This window comes from Arachis hypogaea, chromosome 14, assembly GCF_003086295.3.
Source record: "Arachis hypogaea cultivar Tifrunner chromosome 14, arahy.Tifrunner.gnm2.J5K5, whole genome shotgun sequence".
Lineage (NCBI taxonomy): Eukaryota > Viridiplantae > Streptophyta > Magnoliopsida > Fabales > Fabaceae > Arachis > Arachis hypogaea.
The window spans coordinates 55,365,177-55,378,290 of record NC_092049.1 but is presented as its reverse complement, the minus strand read 5'-3'; positions in this window follow the sequence as shown (position 1 = coordinate 55,378,290).

Genomic DNA, 13,114 nt, shown 5'->3' with positions numbered 1-13,114 from the left:
ATCATTCTTTCAAGAGCCAACATATTTAACAGTCTTAAACAACAAATTCAAAAGACATATGCACTGTTCAAGCATTCATTCAGAAGACAGAAAGCATTGCCACCACATTTAATTAATTAGAATTTCTCTTATTAAAACTCGAAATTTTATTGCCTCTTATTCAAAAGATCTACTACTTTATTCATGTTTGCTGATGATGAGAAAAATAAACTATAGCTTAATTGGAGATAAAATCAAAATAGATACTAATTACTACTATATGACTCCTAAGGTAAACTTCTATAAGGACACTGTCACAGAGTTAAGGCAGAAATTGGAAATTAACAACCTTTATTCTGGCGGAACGGGGGTTCCTCTGATCCTTGGGGTGCTTGGTCCTGCAAGAGAAGACTTTTGGCGCTTCAATTCCCTTAAGTCACGCCCTTGCTCCTCTTGTTCTTTAAACATATAGGTCAGCATTTGACTGTGTTCCTTCTGTTTTTTTATTATTTGCTCCATAGCTTCCCGTATCTTAGTAACAGACGTCTCAAGACACTCCCAGTATTCAGATTGAGGGATCTCTGGGAGGAATTCCTGTGCTCTCTTCTTGATGGGATCATCCTGTGCTTGTTGTTTTTCCATTGATGCTTTAGTGATTGGCTTCTCAATTGAGATATACTCAGTTATTCCCATCCTTACTCCAGCGTCCTTGCAGAGCAGAGAAATCACGCTTGGATAAGCCAACCTGGCCTCTTTAGAATTTTTGTTAGCAATTTTGTAGAGTTCAGCTGAAATCAGCTGATGAACCTTCACTTCCTTTCCCATCATGATGCAATGGATCATCACTGCTCTTTTAACTGTGACTTCAGAACGGTTGCTAGTAGGCAACAGAGAATGCCAAATGAAGTCTAGCCATCCTTTGGCGACTGGTTTGAGATCCTCTCTCTTGAGTTGATTTGGGATACCCTTTGTGTTGGTGGTCCACCTGGCTCCAGGGATACATATGTCCTCTAGAATCTTATCCAGGCCAATGTCTGCTCTCATCATCCTCCTGTTGAAGGAGTCTGAATCATCCTTTAGCTGAGGTAGCTTTAAGATCTCCCTGATTCTGTCAGGGTGGGTATGAACAATCTTTCCTCTGACCACGGTCCGATAGTCATAGAAGGCAGTTCCAGATAGTTTCTGCTTGTCAGTTTGCCACATATTAGCATAGAACTCCTGGACCATGTTCCTTCCCACTTTCATTTAAGGATTAGCTAGGACTTCCCAGTTCCTGATTCGAATTTGCTCCTGGATCTCCGGATATTCATCTTCTTTCAGATCGAATCTAACTTCCGGGATCACTGATCTCAGACCCATTATTTTAAGATAATGGTCTGAATGTTCTTTAGATAAGAACTTCCCTTGATTCCAAAGTGGTTTTGGAACGCTCTCTTTCTTGCCTCTTGGAGTGGGTTGTTTTCCTTTAGGAGCCATGATCTTAGTGATCTAGGATAAACACACCAAACTTAGAGGTTTGCTTGTCCTCAAGCAAAAGAAAAGAAAGGAGAGGGATAGAAGGAGAGCTAGGTGCAATTGTGGATGGAGGAGGAGGGAGGCCGAACCCAAATTTAAAGGGATGGGGGGTGGGTTTTCAAAAAATTGGAAAAGATAAGATAAAAATATTGAGTTGAAAAAGATAAGATAGAGGATATAGTTTAATTTTGAAGAGATATGATAGATTTTTGAAAAAGATAAGTCTGAATTTTGAAAAAGATAATATGGAGATTTGAAAAAGATATGGATTGGTTGAAAATATTTTAGAGTGAAAAAGATAGATTTGTTTTCAGAAAAGATTTGAAAAGAGTTGGATTGAATTTGGAAAGAGGGATTTTTAGAAAGTAAGGATTTTAGAAATCAGGGTTCTTAACATGTGCATGTAAAAATCATGCATTGAAACATAAAATTTGAAATTAGAATGGAAATACGTGTAGAAAAATGAATTTGGCTCCTCCTTGCTATCCTGGCGTTTGAACGCCCAAACACTGCCTGTTTTGGGCGTTCAGCGCCCAAATGCTGCTCTCCTGGGCGTTCAACGCCCAGCTGCTGCCATTACTGGCGTTCAACGCCCAGTGGGTGCCTATTTCTGGCGTTGAACGCCCAGATTGCTACCATTATTGGCGTTCAGTGCCCAGTGGATGCCCAATTTGGGCGTTGAACGCCCAAAATGCACTTTTACTGGCGTTTTCTTGCCAGTGAGCTCTTTTTCTCTGTTTTGTGTGCCGAGGTCTTCTGTAAATGATTCCTCACCTTAGTGTCAGTGAACTTTATATAAACAAATAAAAATAAAAATAAAAATAGGGCAAAATGCTTAGAGGATTGTTGCCCCATGGCTGGGTTGCCTCCCAGCAAGCGCTTCTTTATTGTCTTTAGCTGGACCTTTCTGAGCTTTTTAATCTAGCTTTAGCCTTGAGCATTCTTGCTCAATGTTGCCTTCAAGATAATGCTTGATTCTCTGTCCATTGACAATGAACTTCTTATCAGAATCAATATCTTGAAGCTCCACATAACCATATGGTGATACACTTGTAATCACGTATGGTCCCCTCCACCGGGATTTCAGTTTCCCGGGGAATAGCCTGAGTCTAGAGTTAAACAACAGAACCTTCTGTCCTGGTTCAAAGATTCTAGATGACAGCTTTCTGTCATGCCACTTTTTTTATTTTTCTTTATAAAGCTTGGCATTTTCGAAAGCTGTGAATCTGAATTCCTCTAGCTCATTTAGCTGGAGCAATCGTTTTTCTCCTGCTAGTTTGGCATCAAAGTTTAGGAATCTGGTTGCCCAGTAGGCCTTATGTTCCAGTTCCACGGGCAGGTGACATGCCTTACCATACACAAGTTGGTATGGCGAGGTACCTATAGGGGTCTTGAATGCTGTCCTGTAAGCCCACAGAGCATCATCCAAGCTCCGTGCCCAATCCTTTCTACGGGTATTTACTGTCCGTTCCAGGATTCTCTTTAATTCTCTATTAGAGACTTCAGCTTGCCCATTGGTTTGTGGATGATATGGAGTTGCCACCTTGTGGCGAATTCCATACCGAACCATGGCAGAGTAAAGCTGTTTATTGCAGAAGTGAGTGCCCCCATCACTGATTAGTACTCTAGGGACACCAAACCTGCTAAAGATGTGTTTCTAGAGGAACTTCAGCACCGTTTTAGTATTATTGGTGGGTGTGACAATAGCCTCAACCCATTTTGATACATAGTCAACTGCCACCAGAATATAAGTGTTTGAGTATGATGGTGGGAAAGGTCCCATGAAGTCAATTCCCCATACGTCAAACAACTCAATTTCTAAGATTCCTTGTTGAGGCATGGCGTAACCATGGGGCAGATTACCAGCTCTTTGGCAACTGTCACAGTTACGTACAAACTCTCGGGAATCTTTATAGAGTGTGGGCCAATAGAAGCCACATTGGAGGACCTTGGTGGCTGTTCGCTCACCTCCGAAATGGCCTCCATATTGAGATCCATGGCAATGCCATAGAATCCTCTGTGCCTCTTCTCTAGGCACACACCTACGGATTATTCCTTCTGCACATCTCTTAAAGAGATAAGGTTCATCCCACAAGTAGTACTTTGCATCAGTAATTAATTTCTTCTTTTGTATCCTGTTGTACTCCTTGGGTATGAACCTTGCAGCTTTATAGTTTGCAATATCGGCAAACCATGGTGCTTCCTGAATGGCAAATAAATGCTCATCAGGAAACGTCTCAGAGATCTCAATAAAGGGGAGGGACGTTCCTTCCACTGGCTCTATCCGGGACAGATGATCAATCACTTGGTTCTCTGTCCCTTTTCTGTCTCTTATTTCCATATCAAACTCTTGCAGAAGCAACACCCATCTGATGAGCCTGGGTTTTGAATCCTGCTTTGTGAGTAGATATTTAAGAGCAGCATGATCAGTATACACAATCACTTTTGATCCTACTAAGTATGATCTGAACTTGTCAATGGCGTAAACCACTGCAAGTAATTCTTTTTCTGTGGTTGTGTATTTTTTCTGGGCATCATTTAGAACGCGACTAGCATAATAAATGACATGCAAAAGCTTGTTATGCCTCTGTCCCAGTACTGCACCAATGGCGTGATCACTGGCATCACACATTAGCTCAAATGGTAATGTCCAGTCTGGTGCAGAAATGACTGGTGCTGTGACTAGCTTAGCTTTCAGCGTTTCAAACGCCTGTAGGCACTCTGTGTCAAACACGAATGGCGTGTCAGCAGCTAGCAGATTGCTTAGAGGTTTTGCGATTTTTGAAAAATCCTTTATAAACCTCCTATAGAATCCTGCATGCCCCAGAAAGCTTCTGATTGCCTTAACATTGGCAGGTGGTGGTAATTTTTCAATTACCTCTATTTTTGCTTGATCCACCTCTATTCCCTTGTTTGAGATTTTATGCCCAAGGACAATTCCTTCAGTCACCATGAAGTGACACTTTTCCCAGTTTAAAACTAGGTTGGTTTCTTGGCATCTTTTCAGAACAAGTTTCAGGTGATCAAGACAGGAGCTGAATGAGTCTCCATATACTGAGAAGTCATCCATGAAGACTTCCAGAAATTTTTCCACCATATCAGAGAAAATAGAGAGCATGCATCTCTGGAAGGTTGCAGGCGCATTACATAGCCCAAATGGCATCCTTCTGTAAGCAAACACTCCAGATGGACATGTGAATGCTGTTTTCTCTTGATCCTGGGGATCTACTGCAATCTGGTTATAGCCTGAGTAGCCATCCAAAAAGCAGTAATAATCATGATCTGCTAGTCTTTCTAGCATCTGGTCTATGAATGGTAAAGGAAAATGATCCTTTCTGGTGGCTGTATTGAGCCTTCTGTAGTCAATACACATGCGCCACCCTGTAACTGTTTTTGTAGGAACCAGTTCATTTTTTCATTATGAATCACTGTTATGCCTCCCTTTTTTGGGACGACTTGAACAGGGCTCACCCAGGGGCTATCAGAAATAGGATAAATAATCCCTGCCTCCAGTAATTTGGTGACCTCTTTCTGCACCACTTCTTTCATGGTTGGATTTAGCCACCTCTGTGGTTGCACCACTGGTTTGGCATTATCCTCCAATAAGATTTTGTGCATGCATCTAGCTGGGCTTATGCCCTTAAGGTCACCTATGGACCACCCAAGAGCTGTCTTGTGTGTCCTTAGCACTTGAATAAGTGCCTCTTCTTCCTGTGAATTTAAAGCAGAGCTTATGATCACTGGAAAAGTGTCACCTTCTCCCAGAAACGCATATTTTAAGGATGGTGGTAATGGCTTGAGCTCTGGTTTAGGAGGTTTCTCCTCTTCCAGAAGAAATTTCAGAGGCTCTTTCATGTCCTCTGAATCTTCTAAATCAGGCTGAACATCTTTAAAGATGTTTCCCAACTCTGATTCAAGACTCTCAGCCATGTTGATCTCTTCTACCAAAGAGTCAATAAGATCAACTTTCATGCAGTCTTTTGATGTGTCTGGATGCTGCATGGCTTTGACAGCGTTCAGCTTGAACTCATCATCATTGACTCTCAGGGTTATTTCTCCCTGTTGGATGTCAATGAGGGATCGTCCAGTTGCTAGGAAGGGTCTTCCTAGAATGAGAGTAGCACTCTTGTGCTCCTCCATTTCCAGCACAACAAAGTCAGTGGGAAAGGCGAATGGCCCAACTCTGACAATCATGTCTTCAATCACGCCTGATGGGTATTTAGTGGAACCATCAGCAAGTTGGAGACATATCTGGGTTGGTTTAACTTCTTCAGTTAAGCCAAGCTTCCTGATAGTGGATGCAGGTATTAGGTTGATGCTTGCCCCAAGATCGCATAAAGCTGTCTTGGTGCAATTATCTTCTAATATGCATGGTATCAGAAAACTCCCAGGGTCTTTAAGCTTTTCAGGAAAGCTCTTCAGAATGACTGCACTGCATTCTTCAATGAGGAGAACTCTTTCTGTTTCTCTCCAATCCTTTTTATGACTCAAGATCTCTTTCATGAACTTGGCATAAGAAGGTATTTGCTCAAGTGCTTCTGCAAATGGAATCCTTATTTCAAGAGTCCTGAGATAATCTGCAAAGCGAGCAAATTGCTTATCCTGCTCCTCTTTCCGGAGTTTTTGAGCATAAGGTATCTTGGCTTTATATTCTTCAACCTTAGTTGCTGCAGGTTTATTGCCTACAGAAGTGGTTGAAGAAGCCTTTTTAGAGGGGTTGTCATCAGCACTTGTGTGTGTCTGATCCCTCACTGGCAATTGAGTGCCAGAGTTCGAAGCTGGAGTGACGTGAGAAGCCAACTCCTTGTCTGTTCCTGGCGTTTGAACGCCAGAATTATGCCCATTTTGGGCGTTCAGCGCCAGATCCTTGCCCATTTCTGGCATTGAACGCCAGTCCTGCTTTGTTTCTAGCGTTGAACGCCAGTTTTGGCCATGGTCTGGGCGTTCAGCGCCAGCCTTCCACTAATTTTCTGGTGTTTTATCGCCAGAATTATTTTTCCCTAGGCTCTTACTGTCCTCAGGTGAATTTTGGGTGGTTTGCTCATTTCTTAGCTTTTTGCTGCCTTGAGGTGGGGTATTTAATGTCTTCCCAGTTCTTAGTTGAACTGCTTGGCACTCTTCTGCTATTTGCCTTGACAGCTGCTGCTTTGTTTGCTTAAACTGTTCGTCCATATGTATATTAGCCATCCTTGTCTCTTGTAACCTGTCTTTAAATTCGGCTAGCTGCTTTGTTAGAAAGTCCAATTGCTGATTGAATTCAGCAGCTTGTTTTACAGGACTAAGTTCAGCAGTTACTGTTTTAACCTCTTCATTAATGAAAGGGTTGCTGCTTAGGTACAGATGCTGATTCCTGGCAACTGTATCAATCAGCTCTTGAGCCTCTTCAATTGTCTTTCTCATGTGGATAGATCCACCAGCTGAGTAATCTAGAGACCTCTGGGCTCCTTCTGCAAGCCCATAGTAGAAGATGTCTAACTGAACCCATTCTGAAAACATTTCAGAGGGGCATTTTCATAGCATCTCTCTGTATCTCTCCCAGGCATCATAAAGAGATTCATTATCTCCTTATTTAAAGCCTTGGATGTCCAGCCTTAGCTGTGTCATCCTTTTTGGAGGGAAATATTGATTCAGGAATTTTTCTGTCAGCTGTTTCCATGTCCTTATGCTGGCCTTAGGTTGGTTATCCAACCATCTCTTAGCTTGATCTTTTACAGCAAATAGAAACAGTAATAGTCTGTAGACATCCTGATCTATTTCTTTATCATGTATTGTGTCAGCAATTTGTAAAAATTGTGCCAGAAACTCTGTAGGTTCTTCCTGTGGAAGACCGGAATACTGGCAACTTTGCTGCACCATGATAATGAGCTGAGGATTCAACTCAAAGCTACTGACTCCAATGGAGGGTATGCAGATACTACTCCTATATGAAGCAGTAGAGGGGTTAGAATATGACCCCAGAGTCCTCCTGGACTGTTCATTTCCGCTTAGGTCCATGATGGAGAAAGGGAGATGATGTAAAATAGAAAAAATATTTTTATTTATTTATTTATATATTTATTTCGAAAATAAAATAAATTAAAATAAAATAAATAAAAATTGAGTGAAGATTTTCGAAAAACTGAGGAGAGAGAAAGTGGTTAGGAAGTTTTGAAAAGGATATGATGATTTTAAAAAAAAAAGTTTTAAATTTTGAAATAAAAATCTGAATTTTAGAAATATATTTCGAAAATTTGTTTTTAAAATAGAGAGAAAAGATATTTTTTTATTTTTAAGAGGAAAGAGAAAAATAATAAGATAGCACAAGATTTAAAATTTTTAGATTTAATGCTCCTTATTTTCGAAAATTTTGGAGGGAAAACACCAAGGAACACCAAACTTAAAAATTTTAAGATCAAGACACAAGAAGAACTCAAGAACACCTTGAAGACTCACAAGAACACAAGAACATGAAGGAAGAACACCAAACTTAAAATTTTTAGAAAACCAAAATAAATTTTCGAAAATTTTAAGAAAAATCAACAAGAAAACACCAAACTTAAAGTTTGGCACAGGATTTAATAGAAAAAAATATTTTTGAAAAAGATTTTAAAAATATGATAGCCAATTACCATGAACATAAACACCACGTTCTAACTAATTGAGCTATAAATTTAAAGTGTTTTAACAAGGGATAAATAATAAAAGACTCTAAACCAAAAAAAGAAAAATTTTTCCTAATCTAAGCAACAAAATAAACTGTTAGTTGTCCAAACACGAACAATCCCCGGCAACGGCGCCAAAAACTTGGTGCACGAATTGTGAATCACACTTTTCACAACTCGTACCACTTACCAGCAAGTGCACTGGGTCGTCCAAGTAATACCTTACGTGAGTAAGGGTCGAATCCCACGGAGATTGTTGGTTTGAAGCAATCTATGGTTATCTTGTAAATCTTAGTCAGGAAGTCAGTTATGTTTATCAGTTGAATTGCGAATAACCAAGAGAGCATAAATTAAAGGGTACCTGTTATGCAGTAATGGAGAATATGTTTGAGTTTTGGAGATGCTTTGTCTTCTGAATCTCTGCTTTCCTCTGTCTTCTGATTCACGCATGCACGTCCTCCCATGGCAAGCTGTATGTAGGGGATCACCATCGTCAATGGCTACATCCCATCCTCTCGGTGAAGAATATGCTCACATGCTCTGTCACAGCACGGCTAATCATCTGTCAGTTCTCGATCGTGCTGGAATAGGATTCTTCATCCTTTTGCGTCTGTCACTAACGCCCAGCACTCGTGAGTTTGAAGCTCATCACAGTCATTCGATCATTGAATCCTACTCGGAATACCACAGACAAGGTTTAGACTTTCCGGATTCTCATGAATGCCGCCATCAGTTCTAGCTTATACCACGGAGATTCTGATTAAGGAATCTAAGAGATATTCATTCAATCGGATATAGAACGGAGGTGGTTGTCAGGCACATGTTCATAGGTTGAGGAAGGTGATGAGTGTCACGGATCATCACCTTCATCACAGTTAAGCGCGAATGAACATCTTAGGTAGGAACCAGCGTTTTTGAATGGAAAATAGAAATACTTGCATTAATTCATCGAGACACAGCAGAGCTCCTCACCCCCAACAATGGGGTTTAGAGACTCATGCCGTCAAAGAGTACAAAGTTCAGATCTAAAAATGTTATGAGATGCAAAATAAGTCTCTAAAAGTTGTTTAAATACTAAACTAGTAGCCTAGGTTTACAAAAAATGAGTAAACTATGATGGATGATGCAGAGATCCACTTCTAGGGCCAACTTGGTGTGTGCTGGGCTGAGATTTAAGCAGTTCACGTGCAGAGGCCATTTGTGGAGTTGAACGCCAGTTTTTGTGCCAGTTTGGGCGTTCAACTCCAGCTTTTGATCCTTTTCTGGCGTTGGACGCCAGAATTGGGCAGAGAACTGGCGTTGAACGCCAGTTTATGTCGTCTATCCTTGTGCAAAGTATAGACTATTATATATTGCTGGAAAGCCCTGGATGTCTACTTTTCAACGCAATTAGGAGCATGCCATTTCGAGTTCTGTAGCTCCAGAAAATCCACTTTGAGTGCAGGGAGGTCAGAATCTAACAGCATCAGCAGCCCTTTCTCAGCCTGAATCAGATTTTTACTCAGCTTCTTCAATTTCAGCCAGAAAAATACCTGAAATTACAGAAAAACACACAACTCATAGTAAAGTCCAGAAATAGGAATTTTTCCTAAAAACTAATGAAAATAGACTAAAAACTAACTAGAACATACTCAAAACTATATGAAATTAACCCCAAAAAGCGTATAAAATATCCGCTCATCATACACCCCATACTATTATATATTGTTGGAAAGCCCTGAATATCTACTTTCTAATGCCGTTGAGAGTGCATCATTTGAAGCTCTACAGCTCGAGTTACACTCCGTTGAAGGTGCAGAGGTCAGCTGGCCTTATTACAGGTTAGTACTATGTTCGTCTATGCACTTCTCGGGACAGTTTTCTCCCTCAATTTTAGTATCCACCATGTAGCGCAATATATGCTTGGAAAGATCTGGATTTGTACTTTCCAATGCTATTGGAATCACCTCATTTGGAGCTATGTAGCTCACGTCATTCTTGTTTGAAAAAGACCCCGTCAGGCTGTCAGGAGCAAAGTTGGACTCAACGTTGGTGAGCCAACTTTGGCCACTAATGCTACTTACTCTTCTTCTTCTCTGCCCTTCCTTTGCTTCTTCTTACCTATCATCAACCCAATAAGTGTATCAAAGTAATATACAAGATAATCTTTACTATACTAAGTGTGCTAATAATACTCAATTTCATAACTTCACTTAGTGTGATCTATTTCATCATATTTACCTTGTATATTTAACTAGAATTCACCTATGCTTGAGATTTTGTTTCATGCAGAGATTTTTCATGCTTTTACTCAATTATCAACAAAATTTTACAAAAACTACATAAAAATCTATTGAAAAAGGATAAAAAAATAGGCCATGATGCCTTGGCATCAGAGGAGGACGAGCCAAAGGATTGGCTTTCTCCTTTCCTTTGCGAGGAATCCTGAAAAGACAAAAATAGAGTACAATTCAGGAGAAACAGATAAAATTCACAGAAATCAAGAGGAAATAGTCAAACAGTGTAAATTAGAGCCACTAAGGTAAACAAACACTTAATCGAGGAAAACATGTTCAATATAAGTGATATGATCAAAAGGAAATGTATGTTTCCACAATTAAGCAACCTAAGTCAACAACAAATGAGTAATCGAAAATTAAAGCATAAACAACTTAGGTTTTATTAATGCAGGAGAATTGAATTAAGACTTGGTCATTCTTCCAATTATGCCTTAAAAGTGTAATCAAGTTTAAATTAAAAACTGGCACGAAAGGAATAGCCAAGTCAACAATGAAGGCATGCACTTATTCATGTTGAGGGATGAAAGACAATCAAACACATACTGCCCTTGTTCAGAAAGCAATAAGTTGAAAAAGTTAAATTTGAATTGCTCAAAAATTTGAAGAAAAACAAGTGGCTATGCATGCGATAATCTATGTTTAAAAGCTTCCTGAATAGGAAACAGCATCAATTCACTACACAAAATCATGCTATGCACGTATAATGCACCAAACAAAATGGTCACAGCTGGGTATTCCAACACAGCTGCAAATTTCAAATTCAGTTTGGTCTTTCAGCAATATCGGCAACCAGGTGCATGATTAAGTCAAGCTCACGCAACATTCAAATCAATAGAAAACTGCACAGGTAGGAATTGTAATGCATAAGGGAGGGAAAATTCAAAACCTATGCTGATCAGACACAGAAATTGAATCAAAAGTCCCATTCAGGCATTTACAGGCATGTTATATGCAGAAACGGGAAGCAGCATTCACAGTTTAATCTAAGCAGCATTCAATCCAGAGAAATCAGAAATAATCAGCCAACATCAACCATTCAATCCAAAAAACAAAAAATTATCTAACCTAATGCCACCTAGTTACTAGAACAGAAATAAAAAAGCAGCTAAAGAAAGTAAATGAAATAGAAATAGTAAAGAGCAGGTTACAGGGAAGGAAATGGAACCTGTAATGCAGAAGGAAGAAGAAGAAGAAATGCATGGAGAAAGAGGGTCGCAGTGGCACAGAGGTCCGCCGCTGCTGGTGGCTACTCGCTGGAACTGGAAGAGCGAACTAGGGCTGGCAAAACAGGGGTGCAGCGCAGAGACAGGGGAAATGGAAGAGAAATGGAGAAGAGGGAGAAGAAGGAAGAGAGAGAAAGAGTCCGCAACGGTGGTCGCCGGTGGTGGTGTGGTCGGCTGGAGGTGATGGTCTGAGTTGTGGGCTGAGTGGCTGGGTTTGGGTTCAAAGAAGGGTGAAAAAGGAGAAAGGGGTGGGGTTTGGGGAAACTGAAGCGCGAGTCCTCTTTTTGAATTAAAATTCGAAAAGGACCTCGTGCGCACATACAAGGTAGTGTGCGGTCGCACACAAGGAAGAAGGAAGGGTATGCGCGTACACAACGGCGTGCGGGCACTGCGAACAGTAAGGGCGTCGCGGCCTGTGCAGGCGCACAAGAGAGGCAAAAGGGTTTGTGTTCACACGCACAAGTGGTGCGTGCGCTGCGACCAAGGGGTTGCCAAAGGATATGCGTGCGCTCAGTGCTATGCGCACACAGATGGCTTTTTTTTAAGAGATCAGGGTGAAGTGTGCGTACGCACGCAAGGGGTGCGGACGCACAGAGGTAAAAGAAGGTGGTGTTCACACACACAAGCTATGCGCGTGCTGCAAACAGAGGAAGTATTTAGGGTTGTGCGTGCGCACATTGCAGTGCAAACGCATAGGAAATGTAAAACAAGGGAACTTTGCGGGCGCACAAGGCTGTGCGTACGCACAGGTCTCTGTTCCTGCAACAAAAATTATGCCTCTAAGGCATCAAACTTGACATTCAAAATAGGTCTTCAAGCCCCAAAACACCATAAAACTCCAAAAACACATTATTCCACTAAAATTGCTTGACCATCATCAAAATAAAACCAACCAACCAAGCAAAACAACCAATTATTCATGAAATAAAAGCTAAAAGAAAGAAGGTTAGAAGGATATTACCATGGTGGGGTGTCTCCCACCTAGCACTTTGGTTTAAAGTCCTCAAGTTTGACTTTTGAGGAGCTCCTTGTTAAGGTGGCTTATGTTTCCACTCCTCATTGAATCTCCAACCAATTTTGGTATTGATTTGACTTCCAGGGTCCCAAATAAATTTCATCAAACTCTTGAGAGACTTTAAGCTAGAAACTAGGATCCATGAGTGTTGACTTTTGAAACTGATGCCCGGATCCCATATTCTAGTCTCTTGTTCATCTTCTTTTTTATCTTCATTGTTGCACTTACATGAACTTTGTCTTGAATCACCATTGACACACTTGTATACTCCCTGGAATCCACAAAATTGACTTTTGCACCATAATTGAGCTCCAAATGTTGAATTGGATTCCTTGATGAACTTCCTTCATTTTCGCCAATTAACATTCATCTCTTCACCATCCATTACTCCAAGAAGGGTGTGAAGTTGACAATCCATCTCTAAGAGAGCGTATTGATGTGGGCCTTGAAAGCTTGTTAGAG